The 20138-nt window shown below is 40.3% G+C and overlaps 1 long non-coding RNA gene across 1 annotated transcript; it reads right to left on the minus strand.

Moving 5' to 3' along the window:
* Positions 1–3559: 3559 nt before the first annotated feature.
* Positions 3560–6602, minus strand: LOC121718784. The gene is made up of 2 exons (XR_006034014.1): positions 6331–6602; positions 3560–4083 (listed from the first exon to the last, which is right to left on the minus strand). It is a non-coding gene; the product is annotated as an uncharacterized LOC121718784 (long non-coding RNA).
* Positions 6603–20138: the final 13536 nt, after the last annotated feature.

Here is a 20138-nt window from a genome sequence, read left to right on the forward strand (position 1 = left end):
ATCTGTTATTTTGCTTCCCCATAATGTATTATGGGCATTGAAATCCCCACACCATATTTCTCTATGACCTTTTCCCTTATAAATACTCTTCATTAAGTCATTTGATAGTTCTTTACGTGGATTATAATAGTTGATAATTATGAAATTACCTCTATCCTCTTTATTAACTTTTTCAGTTACAATACATTCATATCCTTCAGATACCTTTATTGGGCTGTATGATATTCCTTCTTTAACAAATGTTAAACACCCCCCTCCTCTATCTATCTCTCTATCATATCTTATACTATTGTATCCTTTTAAAACAAAGTCTAGTTGTGGCTTTAACCATGTTTCTTGGATGCATATAATATCAGGTTTAATTGGTAAATCATTTACATAACTTTTGAATTCCTGTCCATTTGCAATTAAACTTTGTGCATTCCACTGAAGAATCGAAAAAACCATAATCCATTTAACTAGTATGTATTTCATCATGATTAATATTTAACATTTCATGTACTTCATCAGCCTTTGCTATGATCCCCAAGTAATTATTAGCTGCTTCCACTACTGATTTTATTCTATCACTTTTCTTAGCATGCTGTATAGTGACATTAACTATTGAACAAATGAATGCAACAAAATTGTTCTTGTTTACCAACATTGTATCTTCTGATATTTTAGCCTTATATTCATTAATTTCTGAGATAGCAGTGTGTATGATTTCCTGCTGAGTTCTTTCCCTGTCATGACCTCTGTTATTCTCTCTACCTCTGTCTGGAGTTTCAGCAGAGTCCCATCTTCTGCTCTGTTCTGGTGTATAGGCAGGCCTCTGATTGATTCTATCATTATCATTCACTTTCTTAAGTGCTTCTGCATATGATACTTGATGTGTAACCTTATATTTCTGAATTTCTCTTGCCTCTTTTTGCTTTTCACATCCCCCATAAGCTGCACTATGCTGGCCTCCACAATTACAGTATTTTAATTCAGTTAGAGAAAGAACTCAAAACAACAGAACTCAAAACTCAAAGAACTCAAAACAACAGGGAGTTTAAATAGGCAACTTAACAAGGCTCAGGTGAAACTAACAAATCAATAATGAGAACATGTGATCTGAACATGTGACAGGCATCAAACAAAAACACTGAGGACCTCACATGGCAGAAAAAGGAACAACAGTCACCTAATTCATGACACGTTTGCACATACACTGCAGGGCAAGGTTAACGTTACAATCCAGGGGCCTGTACTACAAAGCGGGGTTACTGGCTTATCTGGGTAACTTCGAGAGTAACTTGATCACATGTGGCATAAGTTCCCGATTAACCCGTACTACGAAAGGTGGATAGGTTTTAACCGAGGTATGCTGCCATGGCAATTTACGCTGCATCTCCAACCTGCTCCGAGCAGGTTATGTTCTTGGTTAACCCGAGGTTTCCGTTAACCACACCCTTTATAAGTACCACCCCTCCACTAACAATTCGAGACTATTGCTGCTTTCGAGATGTCTCGTAAATGTCTCGTAAATCCGCCGCCCGAGTTGGAAAGTGTAAATTACCCAGCTTTCTTGCGGCATTTTGGGCAGGCACGCCCACTTTACCTCGGAGTACTTGGGTACACCGAGGTGGACGTACGACCTTACAACAAACATGGCTGCGCCCATAGTTGAGATGAGATGGCATGTATTTTTTTGCATATGTACTGTGTTGGTCATGTTAAAGTTGATGTAATGCTCTTACACACTAAATTACATTGCTGCTTCAATCCGGTCACCAATTCATGCATTGCACAGTCTTGCTGTGCCTGCAATACAATGTAACAATTTGTTTTCCAGCCGTTTAGCTAGAGGCTACATGTAGCACAAAACAATAACAATGACTAGCCTCCTGCTAATGCCCCTCGTGGCTCGAGAGAAAGGCGTTCCTAAAGCCACTCATTGGTACATGTTGTACGGGTGAGTGTACGATGATTTACGAGACATCTCGAAAGCAGCATATGTCGGCGTACCTGGATGATCCATACGACATCGGAGCGCAAATCGTGAGGTGCTCTCTTCGAGGGGTTTTAGAGACCGCCATATATATATATATATATATATATATTCTCTATGAAGAGATTGTCAGCCGAGGGAATTCGTTATCTTTGTCAGATGATCTAGGCAGAAGTCTCTAATGTCACCAGTCATAGCAATGCCCTTACGTGGACATTCATGTTTTCCATCTAATCGGTGATGCTGAACATCTGAGCAAGAATACTGTATGTCCGAAAATAAATCGGACATAGGCCTAGCCTAGCCTACAGTATGCTGAACATCTGAGCAAGAATAGCCTAAAATAAATCGGACATACAGTAGCCTAGGCCTAATAAATTAAAATCACCATTTTAACAAACTTGTTGAACTGAATGTCATATTACTGTACCCTGCACATAAAGGCTACACATTTCCACAGCACCAGAATCCGACCGAATGCTTCCCTCAACCCCTTCCACAATCGGCCTTCCACTATTATTTGCGATGGCCAACTCCTCTGCTACTGTAAAACACTCCTTAGTGTTCAAAGACACCTTTTTCTTGTTAGCTGTAAAACAGAGGCCAAGTGAAGGCTATAAGCATACTAGGCCTACATGATTTCATAATTAAGAAATATTAATGCAAGCTATAACTATATAAACCTACTATTCTGAATAATGTGTTTTTGTTTCATTTTCACCTGCTGCCATGTGCGTTTGCAATGGTGTTGTATCTGAAATGTTCACAGGATTAGGCATACACTAAATCAGTCAATGGGGGCTACTTAACCCTTACCAGAGCCATAGAAAAAGAGAGTTGCAACACTCTTTGAAGTCGCCGCCATGCGGTGACGTGGTTCACGTACGCTTCAACAGTTCCAAACAGCTCTTCGCGTGTAGTGTTATTTCAATGGGATAGACAGCAGCAAGTGCGTTATTGAACGGGAAACATTACAACAAAACAAAAACGAGTGTTATTACGTGTTAGTATGCTTACATTATAGTGTCAATTACATATTGCGAGTATAATTGGTCATATGCTGTTAATGGATTCCTACATTTGCCTGTATCACACTATATACTTTACTTACATTGTCAAAACATAGGCTATGCATTTTGTATCCTTTTTGTGTGTGGACATTAGATCCAGTGTCCTTTTCAGTTCGTTTGGTGAGATGAAGACAGCGTTTACTTACATTGTCAAAACGTAGGCTATGCATTTTGTATCCTTTTTGTGTGTGGACATTAGATCCAGTGTCCTTTTCAGTTCGTTTGGTGAGATGAAGACAGCTTTGATCATTGTAACACTAGCAAAATGTCTATCAAATATATAAATAGCATTCAGTAGCCTAACAGCTTAAATTTTAAACGTTTGATCAATGCATTAAATCAAAGGTGGCCACCACAAAGCCTTGGTAGTAACATTTTAAGACTAGCCATAAACATGTCAAAAACACATAGGCTAAATAAGAATCAATAAAAACTTAAATGTGAAAGTTTGATCAATACTGCAAGACACCCACTGTTTCAATAACACACTTGTAACTCAATAAGCAATCAACTGTTTCAATAAAATACTTATAACTTACATTTCAGCCGGCTGGTGAGACTACAGCATGAAAAGGATGACTGATACATACAGGATGACTGATACAAAAAAGACTGGGAGAAAGGTATGGTGACACTGCAACATAAAAAGGTGGTCTGGCACTCATTAAGTTTTCCAAAAAATTAAAAGATTTCAGTTTCCAAAGTTTGAACAACAATTGTGTGTGAACTACACAAAAGACACTATGAAGGGATGGACAGCTCTCCATATACTCTGTACACCTATAAGAGAGACATGGTGACATTCTTGAATTTCCCCTTGGGGATCAATAAAGTATCTATCTATCTATCTGGTAAGGAGGATGCAACACATTTGGCTGGAGTCAGGAGTGTTATGGGAGGTGTGGAAGATGCTGGATCAACACCACTCCCTTTTGTGTAAGGGCCCCATTGTATGGACTTCAAACATAAAAAAAATGATCTTATCTGTCGATTCCAGTCATATATAGCACACCCTTCTTGTCCTCTGCATCCTTGGTCCTGGATAAGCAGAATAGGCACAGTGGAGAATGGAGGGAGAGAACAGAGCAATTAACACTCAGTGTATACTTGGGACAACACATTAAGTAAGTAGCAGAAACCTAAGCAAGAGGCCAGCAAGAGTTTTACATAGGCTACCCATACACAGCCAACCATTTGCAAGGCTGGGGGTGCCACAAGTCCACACAAAAACTATAACAATAACAACATGAAGAATAATTTTGTTGGGGATTACTTTCAGAGTGATCTATGCCCTATTAACCTGACTACACTTTCCAGTTATCAAAAAAATATATATTTGTTTTACTTACAAAGATCACTGACCTAATGAAAGGCAATGCCCTCTTGTCACGTCAGTGTCTTCCATGCAAACTTTGCTATATTTGACAAATTACTTGGCAGACAAAGCAATCAAAATTATTACACCAAGAACACCAACACGAAATGTAAAATTACTGACAACTAAATGAACTGAAACCTGAAATCGATTATCAGTTGGAGCAAAAACTCCTACTGTAGGCTACTATAAAGACTATATACAGACGCCACTGTCCACGCTCGTGCCACACTCTACCGCTTGTGCCACTGCACTGTCCCGTTTGTTACAGTGATAGTGGCACAGGACTGGGCTGGCAAGGGAAGAGCCACGCACCAGTAACAACAACAATAACTTATAATAGTCTAGGTTTTGCTCCTACTGCTTCCCCTGAAATTCATAACTGAAATCCCCTTGTTCACGAGTCGTGGACACTAGCCTACTTCATGTCATGTTCAGCCCACGGTTCAGTTCATAACGCCATAAAACTCGCCATCTAGCAAGCTAATCTATATCAGGTTTAAAGACAATAATCACATTCATTTGCTCCATTTTTCACCTGAAAAGCGTTAATCACAAACCCATTGATAACCAGCACATCTGAATACCATGAGTTACCATGCTGAATGAAATGTATTTTATCAAGATAAAGTTTGTGTTCCCCGTCATAGCATATAGACCCTTTCAAGAGAGTTCCATTATCAGCATCATAGTTGGCCCCACAAGACTTCCTTTTTAACATTCCATATGTTATCTTAATGCAGAGGAAGTAGATTGGGGCCCAAATAGAACATTCAAGCATTGTTTTTGTTTTTATTGTTGAAAGGGTCTATATCGTTAAAGGTGCGATTTGTAGGATTGTTACCGAACGTTCTGTAGGCCAAAATCAAAACACTGGTGAACGTTCTCAAGACCACCAGACGTGAGCCTCTTCTGGGTTGCCAGATGTAATGAAGACTTAGCTAACGTTATTTGACCTGCAGCTGCTTTAACGTTTCTCCAACCATGACCCAGCTACACATTACGGAAACAGTGAAAACAAAAAATACCTATCTAACCAACGTAACATATTTAGCTGAAGTTAGCGATGCAGATGAAGTTTAGCCTAGGCTACCTGTCGTGGAGAAATATGGCCAGCTCTGCGTCAGACTTGATATTCTTCGTTTGACGAAGACGTCACCATCTCAGGAAGCTCCTCCGATGTCCACTTAATTTGTTTATTGTTTTAATTTTGGAAATTTGCTTGCCTCTCGTAGGTGTTCATGACTACAACTGTTGACAGTTGGCCTTTGCTAATTTGGCAACACAAATAGGAGGAAGCGCTAGCCCATTTTTAATACGCTATTCTAGAATTAATCGTTCAAAACATAAACGAAAATTCCAAGAGATTCCGCCCCGTAACTTAATTTTTTTCATGGGTTTTACGGGTTTGTCAAATAAGCTATTACTTCAATTCATCGTGTTTCCTTACTCTCTGACAACATATGGTGATCATTTTTGGAATGGTTACAGTTTATTTTCCATTATGTCCTACATACTGGAGCTTTAACCTATGTATGTGAATGAGCTGACTAGCTGCTAGCTAACGTAAGCTAACGCAATCAAGTTTGAAATATATAGTTCTAGCATTATAAAAATCTGTTGACAACCAACCTATCATCTAAAGTTGCCCTACAACAATAGGCTAACCAAATGTGTTTTGTCTGAAATTCATTATTGACGTAGGAACATTATCTTTAAGTTAGCCTCTCTCCACATCAAGGTTTGCAGGCTAACTTTTAGCTTTGACATTTCGGTCCACATTTAAGCTATAAATATCAGTTGAACAAGCAGCACATAAACCTTAAAGAACAATACCAGTATCTACTAGTGCAGTTGGTATAGGAAATGCATATGCCACTTAAAAAAACGTCGTACCTTCGTCTACTTACCACTGACAATATCAGGCAGAAAGCAATGGAAGTGAATGGGGCTAAAGCCGTGAATGTCAAAGTTAGGAACTTTTGAGCTCAGCATAACGTGGAAGTAGCCGGGAAAAAGCGCCGCCATTGTTTCCTATAGAAGTCTATGGGAGTGTCGCCACTCTGTTTTTCTACCGCTCTGACCCTTACAAGCCTGACCGTTCTAATTTCGTTAAAATGTTAACGATGACCAATCATTTAATATCTCAGCTGTCCAATGACTGATTTTATTTCTGAAATCTTCCCCGTAATGCTGACAACATAAGCTTCAATTTGAAATGATTGGTTAAGGGATTTATGGCGCGAAATGTTTTGGATACTTGAAAAAAAAACTTTTCACTTCAGTCCTATATATTGATATGGACAGCCAGATGCCACCTGCACTTCGTTGGAGTTTACCTCGACTGGAAACCACACAGCTGGATAAACTGAGGTAATATATGTTTTTACATTGGTCGTAATTATGGTTAATCTTAATTTGTAGTCCTAAAATCATGTTATTTGACAGAAATATGCTTTCTCATCAACTTCAACATTATGGCATAGCGGGGGCTAAGTGAACGTCATGTAACTTTAGCTAGCTGCATTACTCTGAACTGCTTGCAGTACTCTCGTTTGCTTTTGATGTCAGTTATTTTCATTTGACAATTTCATATAAAAACCTGTTAGTATATAACCTGTAAGTAAGTTTGTTTTCTAGTACCAATTTGCTTGTTAGGTAAGCATTGTTTGAATTACAGGGGGTACTGGGGGGTACTATACCCCCCAATGAAGACCCAGTACCCCCCAAAGAGACAGAAATATCAGTTTTGAATTACTGGCTACTTACCTGCTACTTACTTACCCACTGAGGCTAGTAAAGTGGACCTTGGTTAGTTACCAAGGTTAGTTAGCAAGGTAATTCTCTATTTAAATAAACCTTTACATTGTGGTGAGGTAAAATCGATTTTTTCCAAGGAGATGAACTCCATAGTATCATTATATATTGAATAAATTATTGTGCCCTTTTGAAATTAGTTTGTCACAGATCCTGTGTTTTTATATTAGGCTACCGGTATTCACAAGAGGGTCTGATGTAGCTAAGCCTACATAATATCAGTGAAACCTGTGGAAACATAAAAAGACCCAAGTAGCCTAGGCTAAATATCTGCTAGTATTTGAATTTGTTTTTAATTGGTTGGTATTGTTTTTACATTTTATTATTACATATTTTTAGTTTGATAAATGTAGAGAACCCTGATACTATCTTAATGAAACTATTTTATTTTATTCAAAGATACACTATGAGGAAAAGGAAAGGGCACACAGACATCAGGCACTTTTTTGGTGCTAAAAGAGTAAGCAGGAAATATTAACACTACAAACATTTACAAACAATTACATTAAAAGTGTAGGTGCAGTTTTTATACACTGGTCATATGTGTTAATAGGCGGTGGGCCGAAGCCGCGTATCTGTTCAATTTTGAAAAATGAGAGATGGATTACTTGTTTTTTTACTATTCAGTAGGATACATTTGTTATTAGCAATATGCCACTTGTTGCCACTGACGTTCGTGGCGCAGAAACGTGAAATATTAGTTTTAATAACTCTTGGTGGTACAGGCGAACGCTGTGGTCGCCAATGTCAATCTACCAATAGCATAGTACAATACTAACATACGAATATTACAAGCCAATCAGATTTGGCTATACGAATCAGCTGTTGGACAACAACACACGAACATTTTTAGCCACCGACATGGCTACCAGAGTATGGACATCGCCGAAGAGGATTGATTTTGTGGAGGTAAGTATCTTTAATATATTATATATGTATCTTGCTATATAGCATGTTGATTTCGTAGTCAGCGATGGTCAAATGTGTTTTGTCAATGTAACGGCAATCTTAGTTAATTGTCAATTGCCGTTATATTCTTGGTAGACGCTATAGGCTAATGCTTGTCGCTAGCTTTTGTCGAGCTAAAACTGTCTTTAGGTAGCACAATGAGTTGTGCTGAGCCAGACATATGTCTAACTGCCATGGCAAGTGCACATTGCTTCGGCATGAGCCATCGTGCTTTTGTTGCCAAGGTAATGATGTCCTGACAGGAAGACAATATTTTCCTGCTATCCTCAAAACTGACCCTAACATGCTCGTTTGCTGGTTCTGATGTAATTCCAGATGCCCATGCAATGAAATTGAACAGCTGGTGAGGCACTACCTCAAAGGCCCTCTACAGGGTGAGGTCACTTGCAGTGGGAGGCCATGGAAGTGTTTCAGACGATTTGGCAGCGTTTTGGAGGATCTCTTTGAGGGTAAGTGCAGCATGATATAAAAGGCGATAATCATCTGTGATCTCTGTGGTGGCATTGTCAGGCTCCTCTCTCTCCATCTCCAGGTTCATATCTCCATCACTATCCTCAGATGAGGATGAAGAGGACATGGCGACATCCTGGAGAATCTCCTCAGGAGATATATTGTCTACATAAACAAGGTATGTTTTGGAGGCTTTGTGGAATTTTAGAAAAGGATGGGACTGTTTCAACAGGTGATCCTTATACGCTCCTATGTTTTCTCCCTCTGTTTCTTTCACAGTGTCTTTGAAAAGGGTATTGAGCCTTGCCAAGCGAAACACCTCTCGCCTTTTTATAAGCCTCTCCTCAATGACTGTCTCACAAAATGTTTTGTAGCCAATTTCATAGAGCCTGCTCTCTGTATTCTTTGTTTTTAAGTACAGGTACCTAGTGTAATCCCTGAAACAAGTGAAGTGGTAACGTGCTTCGCTGGCAACCAAGTCCCTGTCTCTAATATGAAGGAGGAGAGCCTCATCTTTTCTGCCTTCAGCGGCAAGAACCAGTTTCCCAGCATGCAGTATTTCACACAACGAAAGTTTCTCCTTTAACCTTTTCTTGCTGTGTTTTTCCTGCTTGTATTTGTTACTTCTGCAGATAATGCACTGCACAGGTAGTAGGTGTGGTGCTCGTTGTGATGTAGAAATACCACTGGTGTGTGACCTTAGAGCCCGAGTTTTTGATGGACCTTCCTCACCATCCTCTAGCTCTGCCTCTACCTCTATCCCTACACATTAAACAGAAGACAACAGATTTAGGTTGTGTAGCCTACTCTCAACAATAGTGCATTAATTGACAGATACTAGCTGTTGGATCAAATTGTGTGGGCAGTGCTTATGGGAAACTAAAATAGTGTTCCTCTTCATTTTAACATAATCCACTGCAGAATAAATGTGCGTCCCTGTCATATTAACACAAAGGCTGCAGGCAGGTGTGAATGTAGGTACTGTATTTGTAGTCCTCCCTATCATTCAAATTGAACACAAACTGGTTCCTTAAAATGTCCCCTAATAGACTTGCCACTAATTGTCATTTATTTTCTCATTTACAGGGCAAGTTGAATTCAACATTGAAGTTAACACTACATTCATTTTATGTTTATGTTTCATCTTTTGATACCAACCTTTTGTTGCATTTTCTTGCAATAAAGCTTCCTTCTCTCCTCTTTTGTGCTCTTTGTATCTTAGTTTTATTTGTGAAATGGCAGTAGCAATCTCTGTGGTAGCCACCGTTGTCTGGTATAGCAGTTGATTCCTGGCTGTTTTTAATTAAACCTCTGCACTGCCTCTTCTGCAACAACACTCTCTCTACAGGCAAGGTCTTTCCAACGAAACACTGACTGAATGAATTTGTCCCAACTTATAGCTGTAAATGGGCTTATTGGTCCATCAACGTCCACTACATGCATGCAGCAGTTCAGAAGAGGCTATTTCCTGGCTTTTTCATGACGTGATAGATGTATACAACTCGCATGAAATACAAATTCCAAGATGTATGAAAAACTTTTATTAGTGTTTGCAAAGAAACAGAACAACCATCATACATTATGCTGTAAACGTTACTTCTACACCCATACTCGTTTAAGTTGCATACTCGTTTCATTTTATATCAAGTTGAGTAAAGAGTTCAAAAGCCTAACAATTATCCAAATAAAAAGGCCAAATATTTCATGTTTCACGTTGGACACAGGGGTTTGTTTACAGTTTTGGGCGGGTCAAGCCACACCGGCGTAATTCCAAGAACGCGATTGGATGACAAGGAACAAACGTCATGCATTTAGGACCCAAAATATAGCGGTCTTGTCTATTTGCCTGGAAAATAATGTGGAATAAAGTTATCGATAAAAAAAATATGTTCATTAGCTGTAAGTGGCAACAATTTTTATCTAACGTGAATATACACGTAGAATGTATCCATAAAATCTTGGCGCCTCCACTGTGAAAAAAAGTTCAGAAACACGAAATCGCCCCTCGGCCCACGGCCTATAAGGAAAGGGGTACCCAGCAGACAGGAGAGGCACAGGATAAAAGCTGTGAGCAGGCCGCAGGGAGACGACACGATGAGGGCAGAGGGCAGAGTTGATCAAAACAGTTCTCTTTTACTTTTCATACTTCTGAATATTTTTGAGTTACTCAGAATGCTTCAATAGTTTCAAGGCTACCTCTTCGGGTGTATGTATGTGCACACACACATACATCTGTAGTTTTGATTTTATTTTGTAAATTAATAAAGGTATGACATTTGTATGATTTTACTGTTGTTTCAGATGGAGGATGAAAAGACCTACACAGACCTCGTTGCAGGCCTGAAGAGGTAGCTGACTGCTGATGAGCTTGCGCTCACAATGTTGAAGACCATGTGAGGATGGAGGAAGAAGGTATAGATTTAGGTGGCGTGCATAGGGTGGTGTAGACTGCCACTAAAACACTGTGAAATAGACTTGTTATGTTGTTTTTTATATGTTGTTGTCCCAGGCATATGTGGTTTTATCAACCGTAACGGGTGGGAGGTTGTGCTTAGTAGGCCGTCGTATGCAAACATACAGTGCAGGGGCATGGGACGAAGAGACTCCAGAAGACTTTCACAGTTTTCTAGGATTGATCATTGACATGGGGCTTCACTTCCCTCCCTAATATCCATTGCTACTGGGGAACCAAGTCTCTGACGGGATCAGGGAGCGTTGACCAAATGATAAATACATATTGTGTACACTTTTTCTCCATTGACATTGCTGTTGTCAGTAGTTTCTTATTATTTCAAGTTTGGCAATGCAGAATCTGGTGTTGAACCTAGGTTTGGTAGATACAGCCAGAAAGACTTCACAACAGCTGGCAGGCATTTCCGTCAAAATTTCAGCCTCGCCTTCAGCTGCTCCAACTTCTAATCTGTCCTCTTTTCATCAAGTACATATTCCTCTACAGCAGGAGCCAAAGAAAAATGGTTGGCTTTGTTATAAAAAATAATACATAATAACACTAGTAGCTTGTATGGCCCGGAGTTTAGCGGTAGGTGACTTTGTTTTTTTGGTAAACAAAATTGCTGTCAGATTTGGCATTCTACAGGAGGGGATGCGTTTCGTTATGAGTCATAGATCTTCTGTGTTCAACCTTCAGGATCCCCACCCCACCTTTCCCTATCCTCCTCTTTGTGTGTGTGTGTGTGTGGGGGTTTGTGTATACATGTGTTTATTCTCAACAGGCTTGTTCTATGTAATCCACTTTCAAATGTTTAGAACACATTGATTTTTGAGTGATGTTTAAGTTGATTGTATTCCTAGCTTTTCATAAGTTATAATACATTTTATAGATGTATTAAAATATAAAATGTTCATATTATACTGATTTATATAAGGAAGTTGTATCTGTTGAATCAAATGTATTTTATGTCTCTATTCGAAATGATCTTCAATAACTATACAGTATACTTACTTCCCGTATTACTGGTAAGGTACATGTTTTTTTATATATATCATTATTATTGACTGTAGCATTTGCTTATATACAAATAAATGGTTTTAATAATGGTTTTACTTTTATGTTTTTGGTGAGAAAGAGAATGTGAATTCTTTCAACATTCTAAATCCCGTTTCCTGCATTTTTTACACTGATCACTAAATTTATCATAACTTTTGAAAGGTCAATGATATTCCAATTCAGTCTTTTTTGTTAAATAGCCCACAACTTGCTGAACATGTCATACACTCTATATTTTTCTCTATCTTGTATAGAAATATGATGAAAATGATTTTTTATGTGAATGAAATGAAATTTTAACGAATTTCGGTATACATCTGGAGAGGATTTTCAAAGACTGTTCATTACTATATCAACATTACCATAGGTATTTTACACCATTTGATAGAACTGATCCTTCTGATTACAATGGTATGTATATCTCATAGAAATAAGTATATACTCAAGAAATAAGGTTTTTTGTGTAAGGAGGTCATCCAGCACCAAAAATGGAATGTTCGGCACGAGCACGAAAGGGTTAAACATTCAATTATCCTATTACTGTAATCTATATGCCCACTTCTAAATTGTGTTGCATCTGTAGGCATTTCTATGAACTCAAAATAGGCAATTTAATTATTATCCTTAATTCTGGCCCTGATGGGCCACTGTACTGAAGCGCCCCTATTGGGCAGGTTGCTTTATGTACTGTATCTTTTAAGTTTCACATATAAATGAGTTAACGGCACGCTGCCTCCGGTCTATTCATTTATTAAGGATTACATTGTGTTACAAATATGCCAAGTCCATCCGACAAAAACACGAAAACTGCCAAGACGCTATCTCTGACAAACCAAAACAAACAAAAGGGTTACAAAGCTATCTTACTTACCTGCTACATTGTCTAGGGATTCTAAAGTAACTACCTGCTAGCTACAGTAGGACCTGGGGCCTGTACTACGAAGGGAGCTTAACCTACCCAGATGTAACCCAGGGTTACTTTGTTAAACCGGGGTTGACAAAACCTGGTTATCTTAAGTGGTGTTAATCGGTACTAGGATGCTGATTATGAAGTTGATTTGTTGAGCCGGGGTTAACCTAATTGGAGTTTGTGCGCGTTTACATAAAAGGGGCGGGTTCCAGCGCAAGTCACCACTTTCAATGATGATGCGATCACCTTATTTTACGGATGAGGAATGCACAATTATTATGCCAAGTTATGAGGAATTAAAACCCACTCTGCGACAAAAATCAAATACGTTGGCAGTGAACAAAGCAAGGCAAGGCTGTTGGCAACGTATTGCAGATCGGGTAGCCTAAATGCCTACGTTTTATTTCCACATGTTCTTCAAATATGTGTTACGGAGGATTAATAGCTTGCGGAATGTCTGAAATGAGTTGAAAGAAGTGTAGAACTCCAATACACCACATTTCCTGGTGCGTACCTGGTATGACAGAGGACCGGTCACGGCCAACTGCGCTTGTATGTAGGCGCACGACCGGTCAGCAGGCACCCACTTAGGTCCCCCATGATAACTCCGAGCTAGAACCTGGTCACCGGGAGAGAAGGACCGTGGAGCTGCAGCTTGCCGCCGGGCTTGTTTTTGCTGACAGTGTTGCACAATTTCACTACCATGGATGAACAGGAGCTGGTTGCAGTGCATTTATCATGCTCTGACATGTGGTGCACAATGTAGCTTTATTTTCAATGCACTTGTCCAATCCTGGCCACCTCTTTCATGCGCACCATGCCACAGTGTCCAGCATGGAGCTGTTTCAGCATGGAGTGGTTTCAGCATGCAGCTGTTTCAGAATGGAGTGGTTTCAGCATGGGTCTGCGCAGTGATGGGGGGATGATGACCCTTCTCACCCACAGCAAACAGCCCGACTGCACAGACAGTTCTTGTTGTCTGACCACATATGGCTTAGTTTCTGGCGTGTCTTTTTTCCTTTTTTTTTATGGCTTCTAGTACTATAGACAACACTGGATCGTTCCTGGTGGCGTTTTTCACTTGATGTGCTGTAACAGGGGCATCTTCAACTTGGTGGAAGTAAGAGATGTCTGAGTGCCGTGTCATAGGCCTAGTTACAGGAAGTGGAAGGCGTGAGAGGCCGTCTGCGTTGCCATGGAGTTCTGATTTCCTGTATTTGATATCATAGTCATGGCAACAGCAAAGCCCATCTCTGCATTCTACTGGCAGCCAGAGGTGGAATGCCTGTGTGTGGTCCCAGGATAGCAGTAAGTGGTTTGTGATCAGGAGTGAAAATTTTGAACTAAAAATCCTATACAGATATTGATGGAACCTCCTGATTCCAAACACAATGCTCAGGGCCTCACGCTCGATCTGAGCGTAGTTGGATTCTGCTTTATTTAGTGTTCTCGAAGTGAATGCTATGGGCTTTTCTACACCGTCAGGCATAATGTGAGAAACCACTGCACCTACCCTATAGGAAGATGCGTCACATGCTAGCTGTAGTGGCAAAGATGGGTCAAAGTGTGTCAGTGCATCAGAATTCAACAGGGCATCTTTTGACTTGAGGAATGCAGCAGACCATTCCCAGTTCTTTTCATGGGTCAACAGTTCATGTAGTGGCATCAATAGGGTGGAGAGATTCTGACTGAACTGGCCCTAGTATTTAAGCAGCCCTAAATATGAGCGCAGTTGATTCACATTTTGAGGAGGTGGAGCCTCTAGTCTTTGAAGGTGCCTCTGGCTCTGGTCTTTGAAGGTGCTTTATGTAGCCCGGAGGCGTCGATCACATGTCCGAGATATTTCACAGAGGACTGGAAAAACTCAAATTTTTCCTTACAAACCCTCAGTCCATACTCTCTCAGCCTCTGTAGCGTCACGTCCAGGTTGCAAAGGTGGTCAGAGTCATCCGTCCCAGTAATCAAAATGTCGTCAAGGTAACACTGTATGCCTGGCAACCCTGACAAAATCTGATTCATGGCTTTTTGGAACAAGGCAGGAGCTGAGGTGACCCCAAAAGCCAGACGGCAGTAGAGAAAAATCCCGGAGTGTCCCATTCTTTTTGAGGGCAGGCACAATGGGTCAGTCACTCACTGGTTCCAGCACCCCACTTGCCACTAGATCATCTAACAAAGGCTTTGGCGAGAAATGTGCCGCTAGTGTGTTCACTGAGGGTATGTATTGTAAACTCTCCTGGCTTCCTGGGCTGTGCCAATGCCTGAAACAAATTGAATGTCTTTGCTCCCATTACCGTCAGGAATGTTGCCACTTTCTTATCATCTCTGATCCCGTTTGCCAGCACGAATAATTCAAAACATTCTGTATGCACTCCACTGCTCCACGCTATCATCAAATTGTCTGATGTTTCCCAATACTCCCGACATGACAGCAGTAACTTCGCCAACACGCAGCTCTTCACATAATCTAAAGTTATCGTCTTCACTTTCTATGCACTTATATAAACAAAGCAACACTGTCAGGCCTATGTTTTACCTCTAGTCTGTAGACAAGGCAGGGGTAGCTCACTGATCTGTTTACATGTTATATTCTTGTTTTATTATTTTCATTTAATTATATATTTTTAATATTGAAGAGGCCTTCTGCCTTTATGGGGACTTTTAGGGGTTACTGTGATACTGTATGTAGGCCTAGTGTATGTCTGCTGATGGTTCAAATGACCTCAGGTATCTGTTAGACCTGGCACATTTTCGGGAGGTATACCTCCTTCCTGATGGTAAGAGTCAAAACTCAGGGCCAGATGTACGTACATTTGCAAACGTAGCGTTATCAGCGCCATGGACACACCGCAGATTGCGAGCGCTGTCAGACCCAAGTTTCCGTCGTATTTATCAATCGTTCAATCCTTAGTGTAAACTGCGCCTTTCTCTGCCCTTCTCCGCCCATAAACGCAATTTACAAACGTCCACAACTGAATGACAGCGCCTACAAGCGCAGTTGAATGAAGTTAACTGACGACAACATTAAAAAGAATCAAACGTTTAGCGATCATGAAATAATACCATACATGATAAGATGTCAACAAACAGGGAGATAATGAAGATCAGTAGTTCTACTCAAACTACTTGTGCACGTAGGCTATGGAAGATTGGTCAAATCTAGCAAGTAGGAAAGTTTAAGTGAATGACGTGAAAGTGAAAGTAAGACATGCGAAAGGCCAACGAAAGTTAAGGTTGCTTTTGGTAGTACAAATACTTTCACCACAAAAACTGGTGTTCTAAATAGCGATTCTGTTGTCTTTGAAAGGTTCTCTTATTGACGCATTGAACTGCAATGTGGATTAACACCTGCTTTTACAAGGCGGAAGTATTTAGGCGCAGAATAGACGTGCGCTTTCAGGAGCAGTCTTTGTACATACAGCGGAATACATAACTAGGCGCTCTTTACTCTTCCCCTCCCATCTTTTTACGCTAAACTCCCACTTTCCCCTGGATCCTCCCATGAATGCATATGCATGACATGACAATCGCAATCTGCCACTTTCAGCTCCCGCGACAGGCAGTTTGCGCTTTTACATCATTGCGGCCTGTTTGTACATACCTCACAATGATTTTACACGCACATTGCGAAACAAATATGCCTGAAATGGGCGCAAAAGCGTTAGTACATCTGGCCCAGAGTGTAGTGGGTGAGTGATGTTAGCCAAAATGGCCATTGCCCTCTGTGTGGCTCTGGCCTCATACACATACCCAATTGACCTGTCGCTAAGCCCCGCCCCCCATTGTTACCATGTGAAAACTTTGGACAAACAAACCAGATTTGATTAGAAATACATTGTGGACAATGGCAGCTGACAGTATATGAAAGCAGGCTTTGAGGACGTTTTGGTCGAAAAAGGATTTACTATCCACCAGAAGCTATCAAAAGGGACTTAATTATGCTATGGAGGGGTGTATTCAAAACTTTAGAATACATACAAGGTGACAAGCAGTTGTGGCGAGTAGCCGTGCAAATCACTGTGCAAAAACCACTGACGTTAATGCTAGCTAGCTAGCTAATGGAAGATTGATACTAAGATATGTTAGGTTACGTTAATATTGATGTAGTAAGAATTGGTTCTTACTAAAAGAGTTGGTTAATGAGCATTTTCATCTTGGGATTTAACAGGGAACCTGTGCCCACGTTGTTGGCTTAGTAGCCTACATTACGTTGAGCTGTTGCAAACGCGAGAGACATCCTGTAGGCTACTGTTGATGAAAATATACCCCGTTTTCTAGCCTCTCGGGGTACGGGCTATCAGTATTACACGTCCCCCTGCAAAACGTTTGACCATGGTTATCCGTCGTTTTTTTTTTAATGTCAATAAACTACATAAATAACCATTAATTTGTCATTTTATGCCTCCTCCCTGTTGTATCCTATGGAGTTGTCCGAGCTTATGTCCGAGTCCCATTGAGGCTGGACTGTCATTGGCTCATCAGCGTTCTAAGGGTGGCACTTAGCGACAGGTCAATTGTGTTGGGGTCAGTGCCAACTCTGGCCTCATACACATACCCAATGCTGTTGGGGTCATCTAACACTGCCATTAATCAAAGTTGAAGCCGTGGTGGAAGGATTGCGACGAATGGATACAAAACAACATTTTTTAGAAAGTCTGATGTGAGTATGCAATCTTATTGACCTTCATAGGAATGGTGTGATAGAGCCCCTTGTTACTGCATCCTCTGTATTGTTTATTTACACTCTAAATTCCATAGCACAGAGAGGTGTGGTACATGCCTGACAGGCATGCTAGAATACGCATCTGTAATGTCTGAAATAATCCCCTTGAGCATTGAATCCCTTCCTAATAGAGCTGGAGACACAGGGATGGGGGGATACAAAGGATGTGAGAGAGTGTGCATAGCATTCTCAATAATGTATCAAAGAACTTTGGTTGCTTTGCCAAGACAAGAGATGCAACAGTGAGACCTCTTCAGACCGTGTCATGGCAGTGTTAAATCTTTATGCGCGCAGTACAGCAGACTTGTTGTCCAGTGGCTGAGCGTGCCATTTCTTGTTTGTTATTTTTACACAAATAAATGAGATTGAGATTATTTTGAGAATCTTTTCAGATTCGTGCCATTATTCCAAATATTTCTCTGTGTTTACAGGGATTTTTGCTCCTGGATCTTGAACTGACGTGATCCGCTATGAAGTCAATGTTCATGTAACCTTATTATGGTCATGTGATCGGATTAGGGGATGATATCCATCTCTGTGTAGTCCCCAAGCATGCTTGGAAAGGATGATCTTGGCTTCCAAACACACTGAGACAGATGGCCATTGATGTTTGTCTGCTGGCTCACAACGCAAATCCATTCATTTGGAATTTGAAATCTTCTCATTGAAAGCTGTTTTGATAGCTGTAGATGAGCATTGGTTTGCACACACATCTGTTAATCTGTGTGTTTGGTTGCAAATTCACACCGATTTCTCTCAGTTGAATTGCTCACAGAGTTCTCATCACACAGATATCACATGCCTGTCATGTGAAACTGCACAACAGGAGCTATACAATTGTGCTGCTGTGATAAGTGGTTTGCAAGAAAACCGACTTTGAATGGACATCAAATGTTAATATTAACATTCTGCATACAGCCTGTGTCCACCTCCACACCCACTCCTCTCTGTTTAACACAGACAACAAACTCTTCACCCACCACATGACAAACCATATCAAACTCATACCAAAAACATGACATGACACATGGCATCTACACATATGCAAGCACAGGTAGCATAATTTATGCCATCAGGCAAATTTATGTCCCTGCCTGGATGCAGCAGAATTTTTTACATCTTAATCAGAGCAAAACTGAGATTATTTTATTTGGTAACAAAGATGATAGAACACAAATAGGTGCTTACTTAGAATCTAAAGCACTTACAACTAGGACTCAAGTAAAAAACTTGGGAGTCATCTTAGATGGGGACCTGACTATGACTGATCACATCAAAAGCATGACTAAATCAGCATTTTGGCATCTCAAAAACATAGCTATCATTTTGTTTGTAGACAGGATTTAGAAAAGCTTATTCATGCTTTCAGGGGCGTGCATAGACCTTTGAAGAGGCAGGGGCTCAAATAAAAAAAAGGCACATGGAACAAAATTTTCAGAAAACGTGTTAACTTTATTTAACACATTTTTCTCATTTCTCTCCTTGGTTCTGAAAATTTAATAGGAGTGCATGTACTGTAGGCCTATTGTAGGCAGGGCACAGACAGATAGTTCTTTTCAGTTTTCATTAGGCTATTGTCTACACAGAGATCATAGGCTATAAGGCTACATCTTATTGATTAAATTCAAAGCCAATTTTTAATAGCCTAGAAATCTAGACGCACCCTAGCGGCAGCAAATATGTTATTGCCTAGTCTGGCTTGTCAGGCTATAATTTTAATGTTTATCACAGTGAACTACCACCATTAGCAAGCTGGTGTCTTGCAGATTCACATGCTGTGCGTGTGGCCACTGAGTGAAATGACGTGTAATGTAGCCTACTGTAAACAGAGAACGACGTGTGGAGTTGGGTTAGTTAAACAACTACAGTAGCCTAGCATATGTCGTCGGCTTATGACGATTTAGAAAAGGTTTGCCTACTCTGTTTTATGAACTAGGTCTACTAACCTAAGCTACTATAACATAGTAACCTAAACAGAATTATGAATGTTCAGCCTTTGATTTTTTTCGAAGCTGCCAGGTTATTGAAATGGATGGACCATGACATGGTTAAAACGGGTTTGATAGCCTACTTCATTAAACGTTACACATTTTAAAAAGTAAAAAACGGGTCTTGTCAAAAGGGCACTTGGACATCAAAGGGGCAAAAGGGCAGGTGCTGGAGCCCCTGTAGCCCCCCTTCTCTGCACGTATCCTGTAGGGATTATTGTAACAGTCTCCTAACTGGCCTCCCTAAGAAGTCCATTAGACAGATTCAATGAATTCAAAACGCTGCTGCTAGACTGTTAACCAAGACTAAAAAGAGAGATCATATTACACCCATTCTTAAATCTTTACAAGCCAAT

The sequence above is a fragment of the Alosa sapidissima genome, chromosome 9, assembly GCF_018492685.1.
Source record: "Alosa sapidissima isolate fAloSap1 chromosome 9, fAloSap1.pri, whole genome shotgun sequence".
NCBI classification, from domain to species: Eukaryota; Metazoa; Chordata; class Actinopteri; order Clupeiformes; family Clupeidae; genus Alosa; species Alosa sapidissima.